Consider the following 19,016-nt stretch of genomic DNA (forward strand, 5'->3'; position numbering starts at 1 on the left):
CTCGGCTTAACTTTCTTGTGGGTGGCCCACCCAGTAGGTGCACCCAGTAGGATGGCATGTGAGTCCTGGCAGTAAGATGCACTGGGCTGGGCCACCGGGGACAGCGTTGTGGGCTTGGACTAAAAGGAACAGTGCTGGGGGTGGGGTCCAGAAGGACCCTCCAAGGGCCTTATGTCCTTTATAGCAGAGTACTGGCAATGGGGCACTGCCCCAGTGTCACTGGTGTCTTGGAGAAACAGCTACAGTGACCTGAGAGAGGACCACAGTGGCCACAGGTCAAGAGTAGATACATTCATTCATTTCCTTCTTCTTCCTTCCCGCCCAACATGCTGGCTGAGCTAGACCTTGAAGGGCAGGTGGCATGAGAGAAAGTGTTTAAGGACTAGATCCTGTAGCACCAGCCTTCTGGTTCAAGGAGCAGTGGACCCAGCTAGAGTGTGCAAGGCATAAAGAGAAGACTGGACTTAAACTGAGTTTAAAGTTGAAGATTTAACATAGTCTGAGGTTTTTTTATTATTATTATTTTTTTTAATGTTTATTTATTTTTGAGAGAGACAGAGACAGAATGTGAGTGGGTTAAGGGCAGAGAGAGAGAGGGAGACACAGAAGCAGAAGCAGGCTCCAGGCTCTGAGCTGTCAGCACAGAGCCTGCCGCGGGGCTTGAACTCACGAGCTGTGTGATCATCATGACCTGAGCTGAAGTTGGACGCTCAACCCACTGAGCCACCCAGGCGCCCCAGCATAGTCTGAGTTTTAATCCTGAAAGTGATAAACTCTGTCCAAGTGGAACCACTGCTGTGTCCTTTTACTCAGCTCCTCTTTTGAATTTTTGTCTCTACAGGCAATCTCAACGTGAGCTGGCTAAACCACTGATAAGAATATGTCCTGACCTTGCTCAAAATACTTCAATGGGTTTATATCACACTCGGACTGAAGCCCAAAGTCCTTTCTGTGGTCTTCCAGGTCATGGCCCCTGCTGCCTCTGTGACCCCAATACCACTCATTCTATCCCTTGCTCTGCCAGTCTGGCCTCCTTTCTGTTTCCTGAATATGCCAATCACATTCTCATCTCAGAGATTTTGCTGTTCCCTCTGCTGAAAATGCTGTTCCCCAGATATTCAGATCTCTGTCTTCATTTAGGTCTCTATTCAATGCTGCATCCTCAGAGAAGCTGTCTGTGACCCCTATCTAAAAAAGCGGCCAGGCACCTTGGTGACTCAGTTAAGCGTCTGACTTCGGCTTAGGTCATGATTTCATGGTGTGTGGGTTCGAGTCCCACATCAGGCTCTGTGCTGACAATCAGAGCCTGGAGCCTGCTTTGCGTTCTATATCTCCCTCTGTCTCCGCCCCTCCCCCATTCCTGCTCTGTCTCTGTCTGTCTCTCTCTCTCAAAGTTAAATAAACATTAAAAAAATAATAATAAGATAAAATAGCTGCCATTGCTAGTCACCTCATGCAGCTTTTGCTTATCCTTTCTACCCTCTCAATACTACTAGGTGTTATACACCTTGATTGATTGATTGATTGATTGATACTTTTTAAGTTTACTTATTTATCTTGAGAGAGAGCACATGCACAAGTTGGGGAGGGGCAGAGAGAGAGGGAGAGAGAGAGAATCCAACCAGGCTCCACAATATTAGCACAGTGCCTGATGCGGGGCTCCAACTCAGGAACCGTGAGATCGGGGCTTGAACTCATGAACCATGAAATCCAGAGTTGGACACTTAACCTACTGCACCACCTAGGCTCTTAACATACTTTTAATATAATATGCTACTTCTTGTCTTTCTCCTCCAATAGTATCTAAACTTCATAGGGGCAATGATTTTGCCTCTTGTTTACCTTGGTATCCTGGGCAAAGAACAGTACGTGGCACATTTAAAAGTTTCAAAAAATGTTTGTTGAGTGAATGGCTATCTAAGATGGCATTAAAGGGAGGGAAAGAGAATTTAGAATTGAACTCAGTACTTTGTGCTAAGTACAACTGAGTTAAGTAAGATTCCTTAATAAACTCACTATTAGATTGAAGGCCTAAGCATAACAACAAATGATTGCTATGGCATGGTTTAGCAATATGTAAAATTAAAGATAAGCTTAATCTATGCAACCTTCAGTGAACTCTAGGGCAAAAGGGCGAGTTTTATGGAAGTTGGTGTGTGTGGTAGATTGGAAAAACAAACAAACCCTTTCATCATGCATCTCCTTTCATCAAAGAATGAAGTTTATTATTATTTTTTTTTCATGCTTTGCATCTGGACATAGCCGTGCGGCTTTCTTTGGTGAATAGGACATCAGCCAAAGGAAGTATGAAATGCTATTTGAAGTTGAGGCTTGCCCTGCCTTGCTGCTGAAAACCAGAAGTTCTCCATGTGAAGAAGCCATACAGAGAGAACACTCTTTCCTCCCAGCCATCTGATGAGGCTCCAAGCTTTCCATGTCTGCAACAGAGTGAGTGGGCCCAGCAGAAAACAGTGTAACTGATCTGTTGATTCCAGCCCAAACTGCTGATTCACAGAATTGCGAGCTAATAAATAGTTGTTTCAGGCTACTACATTTTGGTGTGGCTTTATACAGCAGAGGCTAAGTGATGCTATATGTTTAAGTGCACTACATACTCAATGAAATTCCACTGTAAAAATGGTCAAGACACATAGATGATAGCTTGTAGCTCATCTGTGTATGAGTGAAACTGGGGGAATACAGGAACATCAACAGGATGTCCTGGAGGCACTGGGTTTGACACCAGCTACACTACTTATTGGCTGTGTGACCCAGGGCAACTTGCTTAGCCTTTCTAAACCTTAGTTTTCATAAATATAAATAGAGAACAGGCCTAAAAATACTGCCCTAACCTTTTGCTACTCAGAGTCTGATCTGAAAACTAGTAAGATCAGCGTGACATGGGTGCTAGTTAGAAATGCAGAATCTCAGGTCCCACCCCAGAACTGCTGAATCGAAATCTGCTCTTTAACAAGAGGATCTGTGTGCACATTACAGTTTGAGTAGAGCTGCTGGAGTACCCTGGCCTCACTCAACATCACCACATCTTGAAGACCCCTGCACAGTGAAGAGCCACCCAGCTTTTCCCTGGGATCTGTCTTCCCTTCCTTTCCAGACTGGCTGGGAAACTTGGTTTAGGCTATTTTTCTTGGCTTGTGCACAAGCAGACAGGCTCAGCTCACTTAGGCGCTTGTTTCAGGGCTCAGCTAAAATTCCAGCTTAGCCGCTCAGCTGGGGAGTTGTCAGTGGGCGCTCAGCCCCCTCCCACTTAAGGATACCCAGCTGGTAAACTTTTGATCCCCCCCCGCCCCCCCAGCTGCCAGCCCCCTTTTAGCCCTGCCTGGAAAAGGCCAGGATGTGCCGGAGGAAGGAGACTTTGGTATCTACAACTGCTTCTGCCCATCAAGAGCCTGGACACACACCGCCCCCCCCCCTCCATTCCCCACACTGCACGGGTGGTCAGGCTCGCTCTCTCCTCCTAGCCAGCCGGACCTGCTTAGGCGGCTGAGCATGCCCAGTTTAGCTGCGAGCGTGGCCCCAGTCCCCAATGCGCAGGTGCCACGTCTCCGGGTTTTGGTGCCCGCCGGCCGGGAGGAGGAGGTGGAGTGGCCTGGGGGAGGAGGGAGCCCTCCCGGGAGTTCTGGAGCAACGCGTTGAGGGTCCACACAAAGAGTGATGCGAGACTCTGCTCTGTTAGGGTTTGAGTGCGAAGGGGACCCGGATCCACTGCGTGCCGTCGTAGGACAGAGGCAAGCCAAGAACTGACTGGAGCAGAGCCCCGGCGTTCCAGGGACCAAAGTCTGGGGGTTTTGCGTCTCTGAGGTTGCACTTGGGGGAGGACTTTTTGGAACCACTTACTCTGTGGCTCAGTTTAAACCTCGAGAAAAAAAAAGGGGGGGGGGAATAATAGCACTTGCTTTGTAAGATTGTTTTAAGGATTACTTGAATAAAAAGCGTTTAGAATAGTGCCTGAAGCCCTGTAAGCGCTTTATGTGTTTATAAAACAAAATGTAATCATATAAACACCTCCCCCACCTCTCGCCAGCCGCTTTGGGGTACCAGTTGCCGCCAGTCCTGACCCCCCCTCCACTTTTCACCGCCACTCCCGCCCCGGGGCCCACGCTGCTGGTCTCCTAGCGGAGCAGGGTGCCACTCCCCCCTACCCCCAAGGTTCTGCGCCCCGCGCCACTCAGCGCGCACCCCGACCCCCAGACACTGGGCACGTGCCGCGGGGTTGGGGCTGCGGTGGACGGCCGGGAAGACCCCCGAGGAGTGCGCTGCAAGGCGGCTTTCCCGGATGCCCCACCCACCTCCTCCCAGCGCGGCCCGCGACCCTCCAAGAGTCGCCCGCCCCAGGCCGCGAGGCTGCGCCCCCGGCCCGCCGGGCGCCCCCTCCCCGCCCGCCGGCTCGCGGCAGCCGGGCGGCCAGCCCTGCCCCTGCCCACCCCCAGCCCAGCCCGGGCGCGCCGCACTGGGCATGCTCCGTAGCCTGGGCAGGTTGGGGCTGCGAGGCGACAGCTTGGGCTCTGGAGCCGGGAGGCGAACCGGGAGGGAGACTCGGGGCTGGGGCGGAGGGAGCGGCCGGCCACGAAGCGGCGGCAGGGCCCGGGGCCGGGGACACGCCGAGCCCCGCGGGCGGGCGGGCGGAGCGGGCCGGCGCTACCCCTCGGGTTCGGCTAGGAGCGCCCGCGGAGACCCCCCGCCCTCGGCAGAGGTGAGGATCGCGCGCGGGGAGGCGGGGAGGCGGGGAGGCTGGGGGCGGGCGGGGGCCGGCGGGAGGGCGGGACCGGACGCGCCGGGAGGGGGCTCGGCGGCCCGCTCTCTAGGGGGGGAGGGGGCTGGTGGCGCGGGGAGCAGTAAGTGAGCCGCACCGCAAACAAGATCTCACACACATACGCGCGCACACACGCGCGCGCACACACTGGGTCTCCAGGCGGCGGCCGTGGCCGCATCCCCGGCAGCAGCTCCCGGCCAAGTGACAGGTAGGAGAAGGCATTTCGGGTCCCGCCCGAGGATGCTCCCGCCCGCCCGGGCCCGCCGGGCTTGTTTGCTCCCGGCGGGTGCGTCCCGGACGCGCGCGCGCGCACCCGGATGCCCTGCCGGGGAGCCGGTGCAGGTGCGGGGTGCGAGGCGCCGAGCGCGCGGGAGGCAGGGGTCCTCGCGCCACCCCCTCCTCTATAATCATCGCCCACTGGGTTTCCTCAGACTCGGTGCAGACGTTCACCGCTTCTGGCTAGAAATAGCTTGGCCCGACGTGTATATGATTATTTTGGTTGGAAATAGTTGGCACTGTGCAAAGCATGTAAATGTGTATGCATGGGGATCTTCTTACCTCTTCTGGAGAGGTAATAGAAATGATTATTTCCACTTAAAACAACACTGACAGGCCAGCATTCGGTGGGGGGCAGTGTTCCTGCCTCCTAAAGGCATATAAGTGATGGAGATTAAAGGCTGTCTTATTTTCAGAATTTTAAAGTTGCCTTTTCCTTAACTAATTAGACCCTGTGTATATAGTACAGTACTTCTGACTGTAGACTTTATAGGCAGGACAGTATAGAAATACGGAAATACAGAATTCAATTTCCAGTTGTTTCTAAATGTACCTTAATCTAGAATCATAAAACTCTCATAAAGTATCATTTTTCTAGAGAAAATACAAATGTCCATTATATTTTTAAACACTTGCATGTATTTGAGAGATCACTTCCTACTCCTCTTTTTTTTTATACTCTTGTAGTGAGTCTATTGTTATAAACACAGATGTTTTAAGTTTAATTTCGTTCAAACCATTAATGGCAGGTCACTTTTTTTTTTACCATAAATATGATACATGGTGGTCTGTAAGTTAAGTTATGAGTGTGTGGAAATAGATGCTTAATAATTGTTTGGCTGGCAATAATATCATTCCAACATAGCTCTGTGATACCTAAAATTGTATTGAGTTTCCTCTTTAAAGGGAAATAAGATTCATACAGTAAACATGACTAGGAAAAGCAACTGGTGAATTTACCTGGGCCATCTACAAAGAGGGTAAGAAAGTGTCTAAGGAACTGTGTTCTTCAGGACAAACTGTGTGTGTGTGTTTGTGTGTGTGTGTGTGTGTGTGTGTGTGTGTGTGTGTGTATGTGTAAAATTTAACTTTATCCTTTTAGTTTTTTCAGGACTCTTGGTTTCAAAAACATGTGGTTGAACTGAGAACCTAATGTTATGTACTCTTCAAACTTCAGTGGCCTAAGTTGTAGAGTCCTCTAGAAGCACAGAAATCCAGCTAGGTAGGGGCGAGTGGTTTAATCTGCCATTATCCATGTTATGTAATCTAGAATGCTGTGTTTTTCATAGGACAGTCTTGCATAGTTTTCAGCTGGTGTTTCAATCTATTATGTCATCTTCATTTTGAACTGTAGAAGTTTAATAAATGATTGCCATCTTGGGAGAACACCTGTTTTCATAGAAATTTACTTCTTAAGAGCATTTTTTATTGGCATTTTTATATTACGAGACTTGCTGCCAGAGCTAGTAACCCTTTGCATATAACATAGCAGAGCTAAAGGCACCCTCTATTAGATTAATTGTGTTATTACTCAACCATCCGAACTTCGTTGTGATTTAGCTTTGATGATATCACCACCCAGCTTTGAATTAATGGCTGTTGAAAATGCTATTCTACAAGTAACTGTCAAAACAGAATTTCTAAGACTCTGTTTGATCACTGGATACACATTTCTATCTGTCGGAATAATTCTACCTTTATTTTACAAATGCACACCCACACAGAAGAGCTTTGTTCTCAAATACTGTCTTCTGAGTTTTATATTTGTGTGCCTAAAAATGTGAATGATATTAAACTGCTTATGTCCCCGGAATCTTGAGGTGGTATGTTTTTGCTTATGAGATAGCGAAAACTGGAGGTTTCAAGAGTGGTAGGGTTACCAAAAAGCTTTTGCAGAAGTGGACGTTGAAAATCTTTAAAATCTGTCACTTTGAGCTATTTCATGTCCAGCAGAGACCTAGCCAGTGCCTTTGACCCTGCTTTTTTGTCTTTCCCAAGAGTGCATCCAACTGTCTTTGCCTTCGTGTGTACTGCTGATTTTGATAACATGGGCCAGTTATACTTACTAAGAATTGAAATGTGTTTACCTAGTAGTTATTCCAACCCCTTGAAGTTAAAATTGGGGTGAAAGTGACTTTTCTTGCTGCTGTATTTTCCTTAAACGGATCAAACTGGTGTGCTAATTTGTGAACGGATGTGATAGGAGTGAAGTTAGCTTCTGGATTTTGTGTTGCATTTCCATCCTAAAACTTTCAGATGTGGTCAGCAAACTCAAATATCACAATTTAAGTAATACGTTTTATGGATTATGTATTTATTTGTTTAGTGTTTATTTTTATTTTTGAGAGAGAGACAGAGTGTGAGTGGGGGAGGGGCAGAGAGAGAGGGAGACACAGAATCTGAAGCAGGCTGCAGGCTCTGAGCAAGCTGTCAGTACAGAGCCCGATGCAGGGCTTGAACTCACGAACCATGAGATCATGACCTGAGCTGAAGTCGGATACTTACCAACTGAGCCACCCAGGCACCCCCTCCCGTTTTATGGATTATTTTAAAAAATTGTTAGTAATTAGCTGCTGAGTTTGTTGACGTTTTAAAGTCTTGTATTGAGAGTAAATTTTTATCTTTTTGAATCACAGCACTTAATGTAGTCATAGAAAAGAAAGATTATTTCTCATATTCTCCACAAATGCCCTTAATAGTGAACTCAAATATTTTTGGAGAAGCAAAGATATTCTTTGAAACTTAAAATTATTTACCAGATTGCAGCTAAGTTGTCGTCCTTTGTGACCACTTGTAAAGTAGGGATGAAACCGTGTGTTTATTGGCATTCATGACCTAGGCTTTTAATAAACTGGCTATCACAGTAGGTCTTGTCAAACCAAGAACTTCTGCGTTTTATACGCAGAATGAGGTCAAGGACTAATGGAGACGCTTTAATGATCACACTTAGTATTTCATGTCCAGACTGAAGTTTCTAAAATAGGTGATTTTCCCCTCGTAATGTGAACTTGTAGGCCATATTAGTGTCAGCCGAAAAGACCCACCGCCTATCGAGAAATAAATACAGCTTTTCATTGCTGACGGTGGGCAGCAGCGACTTTCTGTGGTTTTGCTGGTGGCGTTCAGGTGTTAACTGTGTCGGCAGGGACACTGCTTAGTTTTCATTACTGTCCATTCTGTGTTCTTTGTCTCCCCTGTGGTGTTTAGGAAATACAATAACCTTACATAGGTCTTCCCCCCATTGTTATTTGTTTTTCTGTGTCATAGTTTCTTTTTTGATAAAGCCTTCCCCTTTAAAGTAGAAATACTTCCTCAAGGTGTAGTATTGTTTGTGTAGTTATACCTTAGAATAATAGAAAGGTCTGGCACATTCAGAGGCTGTGATTCTTTAGCTAACCAAATATAAAAATGGGTAGTTTACTTCTACTCCCCAGTGGAAGTAGAGCTGGGTGATAATGCATTACTGAGTAGGTGAGTGAAAAGTTTGCATTGCCCTCATGGGAATTAAGCCTGCTTTCAAAAAAAAAAAAAAAAAAAAAAAAAAAGAAATCACCCAGAGTCGCTTTTTATTCTGAAAGCCAATTTCACTTAATTGCAACAACCACCCCCAAATCCCACTTTGTAAAAGTCTCTGTGGAAGCTCATGCCTTTGGATGCTTTTCATATGCTCAAGGTGTAATCCCAAGTTCATAGAGGAAGTAGAATCACTAAAACCCTACCTTCCAGGTCTTAGCTGGGAGATCCTTCTGTGCAAGAGGATGAATGGTCAGCAGTTTTTATTTTTCTCTGCATGAACTCTATCCACTTTTTCTTTTCTGTTCTTTGAGGAATCAAAATAGTTGAAAGATACATAAATCAAAAGAAAGTTTTTCTCTGAACACCTCTGTAGCCTACTACCTATAAATCCTTCAATGAGAAGGTCGCATACCAAGTGAAGGCCAGATAGCCTTATCTTATCCTGTTGACTGGGAGTCTCCTTCAGGGCTCCTCTCCCATGATCCTTTGGTATGCTGAGGGTTGAGAAATTCTACCTCTAGCTACCACACCACCCTTGGGCCAGGCAAATCACTGCTCTAAGATCCATTGCCCTTAAAGCATTCTTTTCCTCCTGAACAATTAAAGGATGTTTTTGGCTCCCTGACATGGCTGAAGTAGCCATTTCTTTAGAACCAGAGGAAGGTCACTTGAAGTAATTAGTGATAAGCGGCTCATCCAGAGAGAAGAGACCACACAGACCATTAGATTTACACTTGACAGCTTGTGCTCACTTCTAGAACAGGAGTTCTTCGTCTTGGGTCTACCTCGTAATGGTTTCAGGATGGACTTTGGTGGGTCTGTGAGTATAGCTGGCAAATGAATTACATCTTTATTTGCACTTACTTCCAAGTGACAGACTAAGTATTATTGTCGCTCTGAATCTTGATGTTTAATGGGTTGCAAATATATTACTAGGTATGTCCAGTTTGTTTTTCTTTAATTATTTCGATAAGTATATTCCAATGTAGTTTCCTTTGCACTTGATTTTTTTAAAGTTTATCTATTTAGGGGCGCCTGGGTGGCTCAGTCGGTTAAGCGTCCGACTTCAGCTCAAGTCACGATCTCACGGTCCATGAGTTTGAGCCCCGCGTGGGACTCTGGGCTGATGGCTCAGAGCCTGGAGCCTGCTTCCAATTCTGCATCTCCCTCTCTCTCTGCCCCTCCCCCGTTCATGCTCTGTCTCTCTCTGTCTCAAAAATAAATAAATGTTAAAAAAAAATTAAAAAAAAGTTTATCTATTTATATTTTTGAGAAACAGAGAGAGAGTACAAGTGGGGGAGGGGAAGAATGAGAGGGATAGAGCATAGAGCCCGACGTGGGACTAGATCCCATGAACTGCAAGATCATGACCTGAGCCAAAATCAAAAGTTGGACACTTTATCAACTGAGCCACCTAGGTGCCCCATTTTTTTTTAAAAAAAAATTTAATGTTTATTTTATTTTACTTTTTTTTTTGAGAGAGAGACAGAGTGCAAGTGGGGGAAGAGCAGAGAGAGAGAGGGAGACACAGAATCAAAAGCAGGCTCCAGGCTCTGAGCTGTCAGCACAGAACCCAATGTGGGGCTTGAACTCATAGATCACGAGATTATGACCTGAGCCAAAGCCACCCAGGTACCCCCTTCCTATTTTTTTTTAAGTTTATTTGTTTTGAGAGACAGTGCGAGTGGGGGAGGGGCAGAGAGCCAGGGAGAGGGAGAGAATCCCAAGCAGGCTCCGTGCTGTCAGCACAAGCTTGACACGTGGCTGGATCTCACATATGGTGAGATCATGACTGAGCCGAAACCAAGAGTTGGATGCTTAACCAACTGAGCCACCCATGCAACTGTGCACTTAATTTTATGCGTTTAAAAATATTATGGGTGGCTCAGTCAGTCAAGTGTCCAACTCTTGATTTCGGCTCAGGTCATGATCTCGTGGTTCGTGAGTTCGAGCCTGGCATTGAGGTCCGCGCTGACGGTGTGGAGCCTGCTTGTGATTCTCCTTCTGTCTCTCTCTTTCTCTGCCCTTCCCCTTTTCATGCTTCCTCTCTCTCTCTCTCTCCCCCAAAATAAGTAAATACACTTAAAAAAATATTATGCTCATAAGGGTCTATACAATTCACTAGATTTTGAGGGTGGGGTCTGTGACCCCACTGAAGGTAAAGGACAACTGCCCTAGAAACACTTCGTCTTAGAGACAGGTGGAGGGTAAGCACGGGGTGGCGGGGGTGGCAGGGGTTGCACACTTTCAGCAGTGTGATGTTGCTAAGACCCTGAGGTGTTGGAATCAGGCAGACCCGAGTTCAAATCTTGACTGTGTTATCTATTAGCTGTGTGACCCTGGGCATCTACTCAGTTCCCCCGTCTGTAACACGGGGAGAATGACTCCACAGGACAAAAGTGCCCGGCACTGTACTGTGCACGATACTGGGTATTGTGTTACTGTTGCTGTTGCTGCTACTGTTATCAGTCCTTCTGATGCTGCTAGGGTTACTGCTCACCCTCTCGTTCTCCTCCTCTGTAGGAGCAGATGTTGGACCTGTCCTTACAAAGCAGGCTGAGTCAGTTCCTGTAGAACTTAGGACGCTTGCTCTGCTCTCCCTGCAAGTTACAGAAAGTTCTGGGCACCTTTTTGGGCTGCTGTGAGGTTCTAGATCTTCCTCTGGATTCTCTGTGACTGCGGTTGGACAGGGGCATGTGACATTAACTCAGCCCTAACTGCCTCAAATTCGGTGACTGTCACTCAGTGAGTCAGGTGCTGTCACCAGGTCATCTGTGCCTCCCACCAGGCTTGTACAAGAGACCATAGTAAGCCATCGGGGCCTGGAAGGAGAGAGGTATCCATGAGAGCAGTTTGGCGATCGCTGGTGTTAGGAGGCTTGGTGGCTCCTGTTTTCCCACTGGGGCTTCAGTGGGTGCACTCAGCGTCTCCACTTTACATGGTAACAGCAACAGCGGCAACAAAACAACAGACATTTGTTGAGCAATTAAAGTGTGCCCTGTCATTTAATCCTTTTTTGGGTGGTTACTGGTAGTCTCTCCATTTTACACTTGGAGGCTTGGGAAGGTGAAGTGACTTCGTGGGGTTCAGTTTAGAGGTAGGATGCAAACCCAGGGAGACTGATGCTGGAACGCCGACTTCTAACCATTGGGCTGTTATCTGCAGCTGAGGTACATGCTGCCGAAGGATTTGTTGCCATAAAAACTTTTGTGACCTGGGGCGCCTGGGTGGCTCGGTGGGTTAAGCATCTGGCTCTTGATTTGGGCTCAGGTCATGATCTCAAGGTTTGTGAGATCAAGCCCCACATCGGGCTCTGCACTGACAGTGTGGAGCCTGCTTGGGATTGTCTCCCTCTCTCTCTGTCCCTCTCCTGCTTGTGTGCTTTCTCTCTCTCTCTCTCTCTCTCTCTCTCTCTCTCTCTCTCTCTCTCTCAAAATAAATAAACATGGGGAAACAAAAGCTTTGTGACCATTATTTTAAGTGACTGGGGTGAGGGATGACAGAGAAGCTTCTGGCAACCCTGCTGCTGTAAACATGGCATTGAAATAGGAAGTTGAGCATCACACCATGGGTCTTCATGTAATCCTGCATAGTTTTGTTTCTGCAGGTGCATGGGCCAGAGTCTGAGAGAAGGAGATTACTAACTACTACTCTGGGGTAGCCTAAAAAAGAATTTTAGATTTCTGCAGGGCCAACTTTTACCTGGTAAGGTCCCTCCTGGTGCCATCCAGGGTGTGGCACACTCTTATTTTTCTGAGGGCCAGGTAAACAACAGGTAGCTGGCTGGGTGTTAGAGACCTTAGGGAGTGGTAGGGGTCTCATGTATCCAGGAGGCCCGTAGTGCCCCTTCCTAGGGAACAGCTGCCATGCAGGGCTGACACGTTTGCGCCAGGTAGGCATGGAAATTCTCTACAATCTTAAGAGAAGCATGAAATCCAGATTTATTTTTAAGTGTGTGATCTCATTTAAAAATGTTTAGAAATGAATTAAAGAAAAACAAGCATGTCAACCCCTGGGGTGGCCAAACAAAACCCATTTGTGGAACGAATTCTGCCCATCAGGTCCCATTTTGGTCCTTTTGTCAACTGCACTGGGAAACACTGAGTACTAGAAAGGGTCAGTACTGTACTTTCATCTTTAAGTAAGCATGGCATCTTCTTTATTCATGAGTGTTTTTTTTTCCTGTTAAATTTCTTACAAAGGTTGCTATGGCCATTTATTTTCAGTGCATATAGATCTTAGATTCTGAATTTCTGCCTGTTTTTCCTCACCCTCGTTATTCTAAGACGTTAGCAAATTTACAAAGTTAAGGGAGGCAGGACATGGTTTTCTCTCCGATTACATGGTGCTGCTTTAAAATAAGAACACCTTGGGGTGCCTGGGTGGCTCAGTTAAGTGTCCAACTTTGGCTCAGGTCATGATCTCATGGTTCATGAGTTCGAGCCCCACATTGGGCTCTGTGCTCAGAGCCTGGAGCCTGCTTCAGATTCTTTGTCTCCCTCTCTCTCTTCCCCTCCCCTGCTTGTGCTCTGTGTGTGTGTGTCTCTTTCTCTCAAAAATAAGTAAACGTTAAAAAAATTAAAAAAATAAAACAAGAACACCTTAAGTGTGGAGAATTAGGTGATTTCATTTATGGGGACATGCAGGTTTTTGCATGCGTCACAGTCTCAAACTCAAACCAGTCCCCCACAATCCCCCAGCTATTTGGTGTTGCCGTACCTGTCCTGGACATACAGAATGTAGATCTGTTTCTGCAGGTTAGCTTTGCAAGGTGCAGTCTACTTAACAGCCCTCATTTTCCTTTTGGTTCTTAAATGAGTGATCACAAGTGATCAAATCAGAGTAAAGTCCCTTTGAGATGGATTTCTCCCATATCTGCTGATGCATTATCATTGGGCAAATCACCAAACCCCTTCTAGGATTTCTGTTAATTTTTTATTTTCACTGGTTTTGAAGATGATGAATGTGATGCATTAATACGTACCAATCCAAATGACAATATAGAAACACAGAAACAAAATGTAAAATACTCTTACCCACCTGCACTTATCCCCAAATATGATCATTGGCAACAGCTTAGAGTGCCTGTTTCTTCTCCCTTTTCTGTGCATTTATGTGTGTGAGTATATATTCATCTTTTTCTTATTATATAAGTACCATTATTCTGTCTACATTTTTTTGTGACTTGCTTTTGTCCAATTAAGGTATGTCATGAAGCTCTTCCCATGTCACTGTACTGGTTATCTTTTTCCTTCTAACATTACAGAAACTTTGGTAGTGCGGGTACACCATATTTTATTTAACCATTCACCTGTTTTCACTGTTGCACACTGGAAGATTGGAAGATCATTGTACATAGGTCTTTGTGCACAAGTGCAAGATTTTCTTGTAGCTAAGTTCCTAGAAATAGAACTAATTGGTCAAAGGGGTATGCATATTTTACATTTTGAGAGAGCAATGCCAAATTGCCTTTAAGAAAGGCCTCCAAAGAATTTCTATCTCATGGAACCTCAAATTATGAACATATCCTCTAACTGAAGCCTGTCTCACGTTGTTACATTGTTTCACTAATTCAGTGGGATTTCATTTATATACGTGCACCAGGAAATGACTTGAGAAATAGCCTATGTCCTTAAATTTCTTGAAAATGCAATACTTAATCAAAATGAATTTCTCAGTTCAGAGGCCGGTTTAAAAACCCCTTAGTAAAAAGATACCTTGCAGACTCTGAATTGAAAATCTGTATTCTGACCAGTTTGGTTAGCTGTGACATTCTAGATTTCTCACACCAGGGACATGTCATAAGCGCCCTTGAATATGTGGTCAGAGAAGTGAGGCACTGGAAAGGCAACAAAGGTTGATTTTGACCTGAGAAAATCAAGTTAATTTCATTGCTAAAAATTCTGTCCAGGCGTATTTATAGCTTTTGACTTTCAAATACTTACTTATTTAAGAATCTCATTTACTTTCTACTTAGAGAATTATAAAGTTCAGAGGTAATGCTATTTTATTGAGATTTATTATTTAATAGATACCTGAAGGTAATTTTCATAATATTTAGAAATGATATATAGACAAATGATATATATACATTAGAAACCACTCTTTATTTTCACTTAAAAGAGAGATACTGGGAAAATGCAGAAAATCCAGGTCACCGATTCTCAATTTTTTTCAGAAGTCACAACTTCAACAACTATAGTTGTGACCAATAACACGAAGTGAATTAGTACTTTTTAGAATTTTGTGCCATCCCTTGAAAGACTGACTTGCTTGACCTTAAAGTATCACGGGATCAGGTTTAGTAATCTTGATCTGGGTAAAGTGTAGGCAAGTGAAATATTTCTGTTTTTAAAGATGGCTTTGGTTCTCTCATGTCTCTCCAGATATCCATTTAAAAAAATTTCTGGTTAGGTTGGCAGTGACATTCGGATTCTGATTGTGTGCCTTCTGCATGTTTATTTTTACAGCACGCTGAATTGTAGAAATATGGTAGGATTCATTTATATTTCCTTGGCATCGAAACCTTGCTATTCAAGAAAGTGTGTACTAGGTTTTGCTCATGGAAATGTTGCAATGATTTACAGTTTACAGACAATTTCCTTTGATAATGTCTGTGAGAGCCACAGTGGAGGGCCCCAGCTGGTCACTCTTTAACTCTGTGTCATTCAGGGCCTGCCAAGGAACAGATGGCATGTGTAAACTGAGTCCTGCGGAGGGTTTAATAAAGGGACCCTTTGGAAGGTATGGGCAGGTGTAGGGAACACAACCAGGTGGGTGCTGCAAAGGGACTTAGCAACGGTGGGGAGCTGTTCTTGTTCTGATTGAAGGGGAAAGAAGGGCTGTCTGGCATGAGCTGTGTCCTTTCGTAGGGGGACACAGTCGACCTGGAATGTGCCTGCAGGGACACCATGGGGGAATAAATATGCCTGCCTCACGCTTCCCTTGCCCCCCAAGCTTCTGTCTGATGCCATCCATTAGCTGAATCCAGTCAGAAACCAAATGGCACAGGGGAGGAGGCAAGGCTGGAGAAGGATGGCAAATGGGTCTGGGGAGTCAAATGTGGACTCCACCCACCTGCCATTCCATAGCAGGGGTATCAGAGGTCAGGCCAGGGTGGAAAGCCCATGGCCTGGTTTGGTGGGCAAAAAAGAGCAAACAGCTACAATGATTACATTTAAATTGAAGATGGGAGTGTTCTGCCATGCCACATGGCTAACATCAGTAAGATTTGTGTGGTGGGCCTTAGAGAAACCTTTTGTGTTTTTTTTTTTTTTTGGTAATTTTTGGTTCATTTGAAATGGATTCTGTTTCTTGGCATATGCATAGAATGGAAAACTTTATGGGTTTATCTGAAGAACCAAAAGTATAGGCTGTAGACAGCTGAGACAGAAGAGATTCATAAAGTCTGTCAATATGGAGTTGGATACCTAACATATAATTCTTTTGCTTTTAATATTTTATGAAAATATTTTACTTAAAATGTCAGGTACCTGGGGGAAGAGACGAGGAGGAAATTAAGGTTATTAGCAGTAATTTCCCTTCAAAGAAGTCAATTTAACTGAATCATTAGCATCACTGAATGGAAACGAACAAGCTTTATTTTTCCATTTGTTCAACATGGCAGTAAGACTCTGAGATTTTGGGCTCATTTATTTCCTCGTTTCCGTGGCCCTGTTGTTTGAAAAGGTAGACTGCTCTGTTTGGTTTGTGTACTTGTTCTGAATGAACAAGCAGTGAAACTTGATTAGAATCATAAAATCTTACTGCTGTAAGGAATATCAGAGTTCATCTCTTCTTACCTCCACATGTTATGGTGTAAGAAAGCAAGGCACTAGCTGTTAGCAGCTACCACTGTGCAAATTCCCTGAGTTGGTGACTCTGGGGAAGTCACGTCACTTTGCCAACCTGAGGCATTGTAGATTAGTTCACTTTTGCTGTTACCTTACACACTCCCGAAGTCCCTGACTGCAAGCGCTTGCTTGTTCAACTTCTACAATTTTATGTATTAGAGACAGAGCTTGCTGAACCTCTTGTCCACCACCCAGCTCTTAAAATGGTATTCTCTGGAGGTCTCTTCCTGACTCCTCTTGCTCTGTTTACTTTCTGTACAACATAACTCATCCACTTCTACCATTTTTACAACCTATTTGCTGATGACTCCTATATCCCCGACCTCTTGTCTGAGCTCCCCTTGTAGCCTGTTGTCTGCTGGATAGCTTAACATTCAAATCCTATGGATACTTTCACATCATTGTGTCCAAAAGAGAAGTCCTCAACTTCACTTCAAATCCATGTCTCATCCTGGGTTTTAAATCTTCGTGATACAAGTCACTGATCTGTGGAGTCTGTCTCATTAGTACCTTGCAATTCTGTCTGCTTCTCTCCATTCATGTGCCTCAGTTTTGTTCTTAACATTCTGTGCATTGATTCTGCCTGTAATTTTTTTAAAAAAATTTTTTAATGTTTATTTTTGAGAGAACTGGCAGCACGGAGCCCGATGTGGGGCTTGAACTCACGAACTGAGAGATCACGACCTGAGCCGAAGTCTGACACTTACCCAGGTGCCCCTATTCTACCTGTAATGTTTTAATCTGCCTCCCTGTTGTTCTCTCATTCATTCCTTATCCTTGTGTTGTGCTGGCTATTAAGTGAGTATCAGGTACTGTAACAGCAAGTGAGTTGCAGCTCTTGCCCTCAGGGCTTTACAGTTTACTGGAGGAGGTGGATAAACAGCTACTTTATAAATTTACATCTCTGCCGCTTTACCCCATTCTCTTTACTCAGCCAAAGTAATTTGCACAAAACAAATCTTTCCATAGTGTTACTTCTGAAATGCTTCAACAGCTCCTTATTGTTTTCAGGACTGAATTCTGTTTCTCTGATTTGCCAAATATAAGCCATCCCCAGCCAGACCACAACAGTGAAGTTTTAATGCTTTAATTTGCATCACCTGTACTAAGCTACATTAAAATTCTAAGAACACGAGGTCGGTGGCCATAGTGCCTTTGCTGACTGTGCACTCGACCCCCTTCTGCAACTGGCCGAATCCTGCACACCTCCCACAGTTGTCTCCTTCCCTGACTGGATTTCAGCTCCAGGTTGGATGTCCCCACCTTAGTCCTCCTGTTGAATGGTTTGCCAATTTTAGCCACAGTACGACTTTCTTGGGGGAAAGGAAAAATCTGGCGCATGTTGGAAGACTAAATCATCGTCTCTTAAGTGATTGAATAACTAAATGCCATTATCGCAGAGTCTGCAGATTGGGCAAATTAAGGAAGCAGTCTGATGAGTCAGCAGAAGAGGTGCCATGTTACATAAATTGAAACCATCTGCAGACTTACAACGGAGGGAAAACATATTCCCTGATTATTTACACTGGCCTCTGAGAAGTAGCACAGTGATCAGTTTGGAAAGATGATCAGTAGTTTGAAAACTCTACATTCATTAATTTTGCTGGCAGAAGTTCTGATATTGATAGCATCCCAGAACCAGAGGAGACATTTCCCTGAAGATAGCTTATCATTCATTCCTGCTGGGCACACTCTCACATTATTTTTTCTATGTTATGAGTTCGATTTTAATCAAGTTCTGCTTATTTTTCTTACGGTGTGTTAGATGTCCTAATCAGAGAAGCTTTTTTTTTTTTCCTACTTGACTAGAAACTCACAGGAAAAATGTATTTATTTAATCAGATTATTTTTATTAAGTGGGACTCTTGGTAATCTAAAATGCTTTGTATTTATTTTCTTGTAGCATTTTATTTTCAAAGTGGCCTGTGAACATATCAGTGCCAGAGAGAGAGAGAGAGAGAGAGCGAGCAGGAGAGCTATTAATTAATTGAAGGAAAATACGCTGCTGAATATTGTTTTTAAGAGAGCATCTTTTGTAGTTCCCAAATTAGGAGGAGCATTTTATTTATGACGTTGGTTTGAATCCTATGATGATAGTGACTGTGATGGTGTTAACCTTGCTGCCCGTCCCACCAAGCTTACGGTGTCAGTTGTGGTTTAAGAGGTAGAGTTCCTGGGGTGCCTGGGTGGCTCAGTCAGTTAAGCGTCAGACTTCAGCTCAGGTCACGATCTCCCTGGTCTGTGAGTTTGAGCCTGCATCGGGCTCTGTGCTGGCAGCTCAGACCTAGAGCCTGCTTTGGATTCTGTGTCTCCTCTCTGCCCCTCCCCACTCTCTCCCTCTCCCTCTCTCTCTCTCTTTCAAAAGTAAATAAGCATTAAAAAAAAAGAAAGAGGTATAGGTTCCTTCTTTGTAACTGGCATCTTTTTGATTTAGCAAATTTCTTTTAGCTTTGTGTTGAAAAAGGTGCTGGTGAAGTATGTTAATTATTGGATATATCATCATTCTGATTTGAATGGAGATAACATTTAGAAGGATGGTAGGTTAGCTACTCTAGGTTTCACAACAGCACCATGAAAATTCAGATAGGGAATATTTC

At 44.8% G+C, this 19,016-nt stretch overlaps 1 protein-coding gene across 12 annotated transcripts in view; it reads left to right on the forward strand.

Annotated features, from left to right (window-relative positions):
- Positions 1-4,551: 4,551 nt before the first annotated feature.
- The window catches only part of PLCB4 (phospholipase C beta 4), a 419,557-nt gene continuing 405,092 nt past the window's right edge, over positions 4,552-19,016 (forward strand). For 5 of the 12 annotated variants that reach the window (XM_045053870.1, XM_045053873.1, XM_023251458.2 and 2 more), the window contains exon 1: positions 4,572-4,714. The gene's annotated coding sequence lies outside the window, so the exon portion shown is untranslated. Of the gene's footprint in view, positions 4,715-4,845; positions 4,983-19,016 lie in introns of those variants that run through there. The other 7 variants (XM_045053872.1, XM_045053871.1, XM_023251459.2 and 4 more) reach the window with 5 other exon arrangements.

This window comes from Felis catus, chromosome A3 (genome assembly GCF_018350175.1).
Source record: "Felis catus isolate Fca126 chromosome A3, F.catus_Fca126_mat1.0, whole genome shotgun sequence".
Taxonomy (NCBI): Eukaryota; Metazoa; Chordata; class Mammalia; order Carnivora; family Felidae; genus Felis; species Felis catus.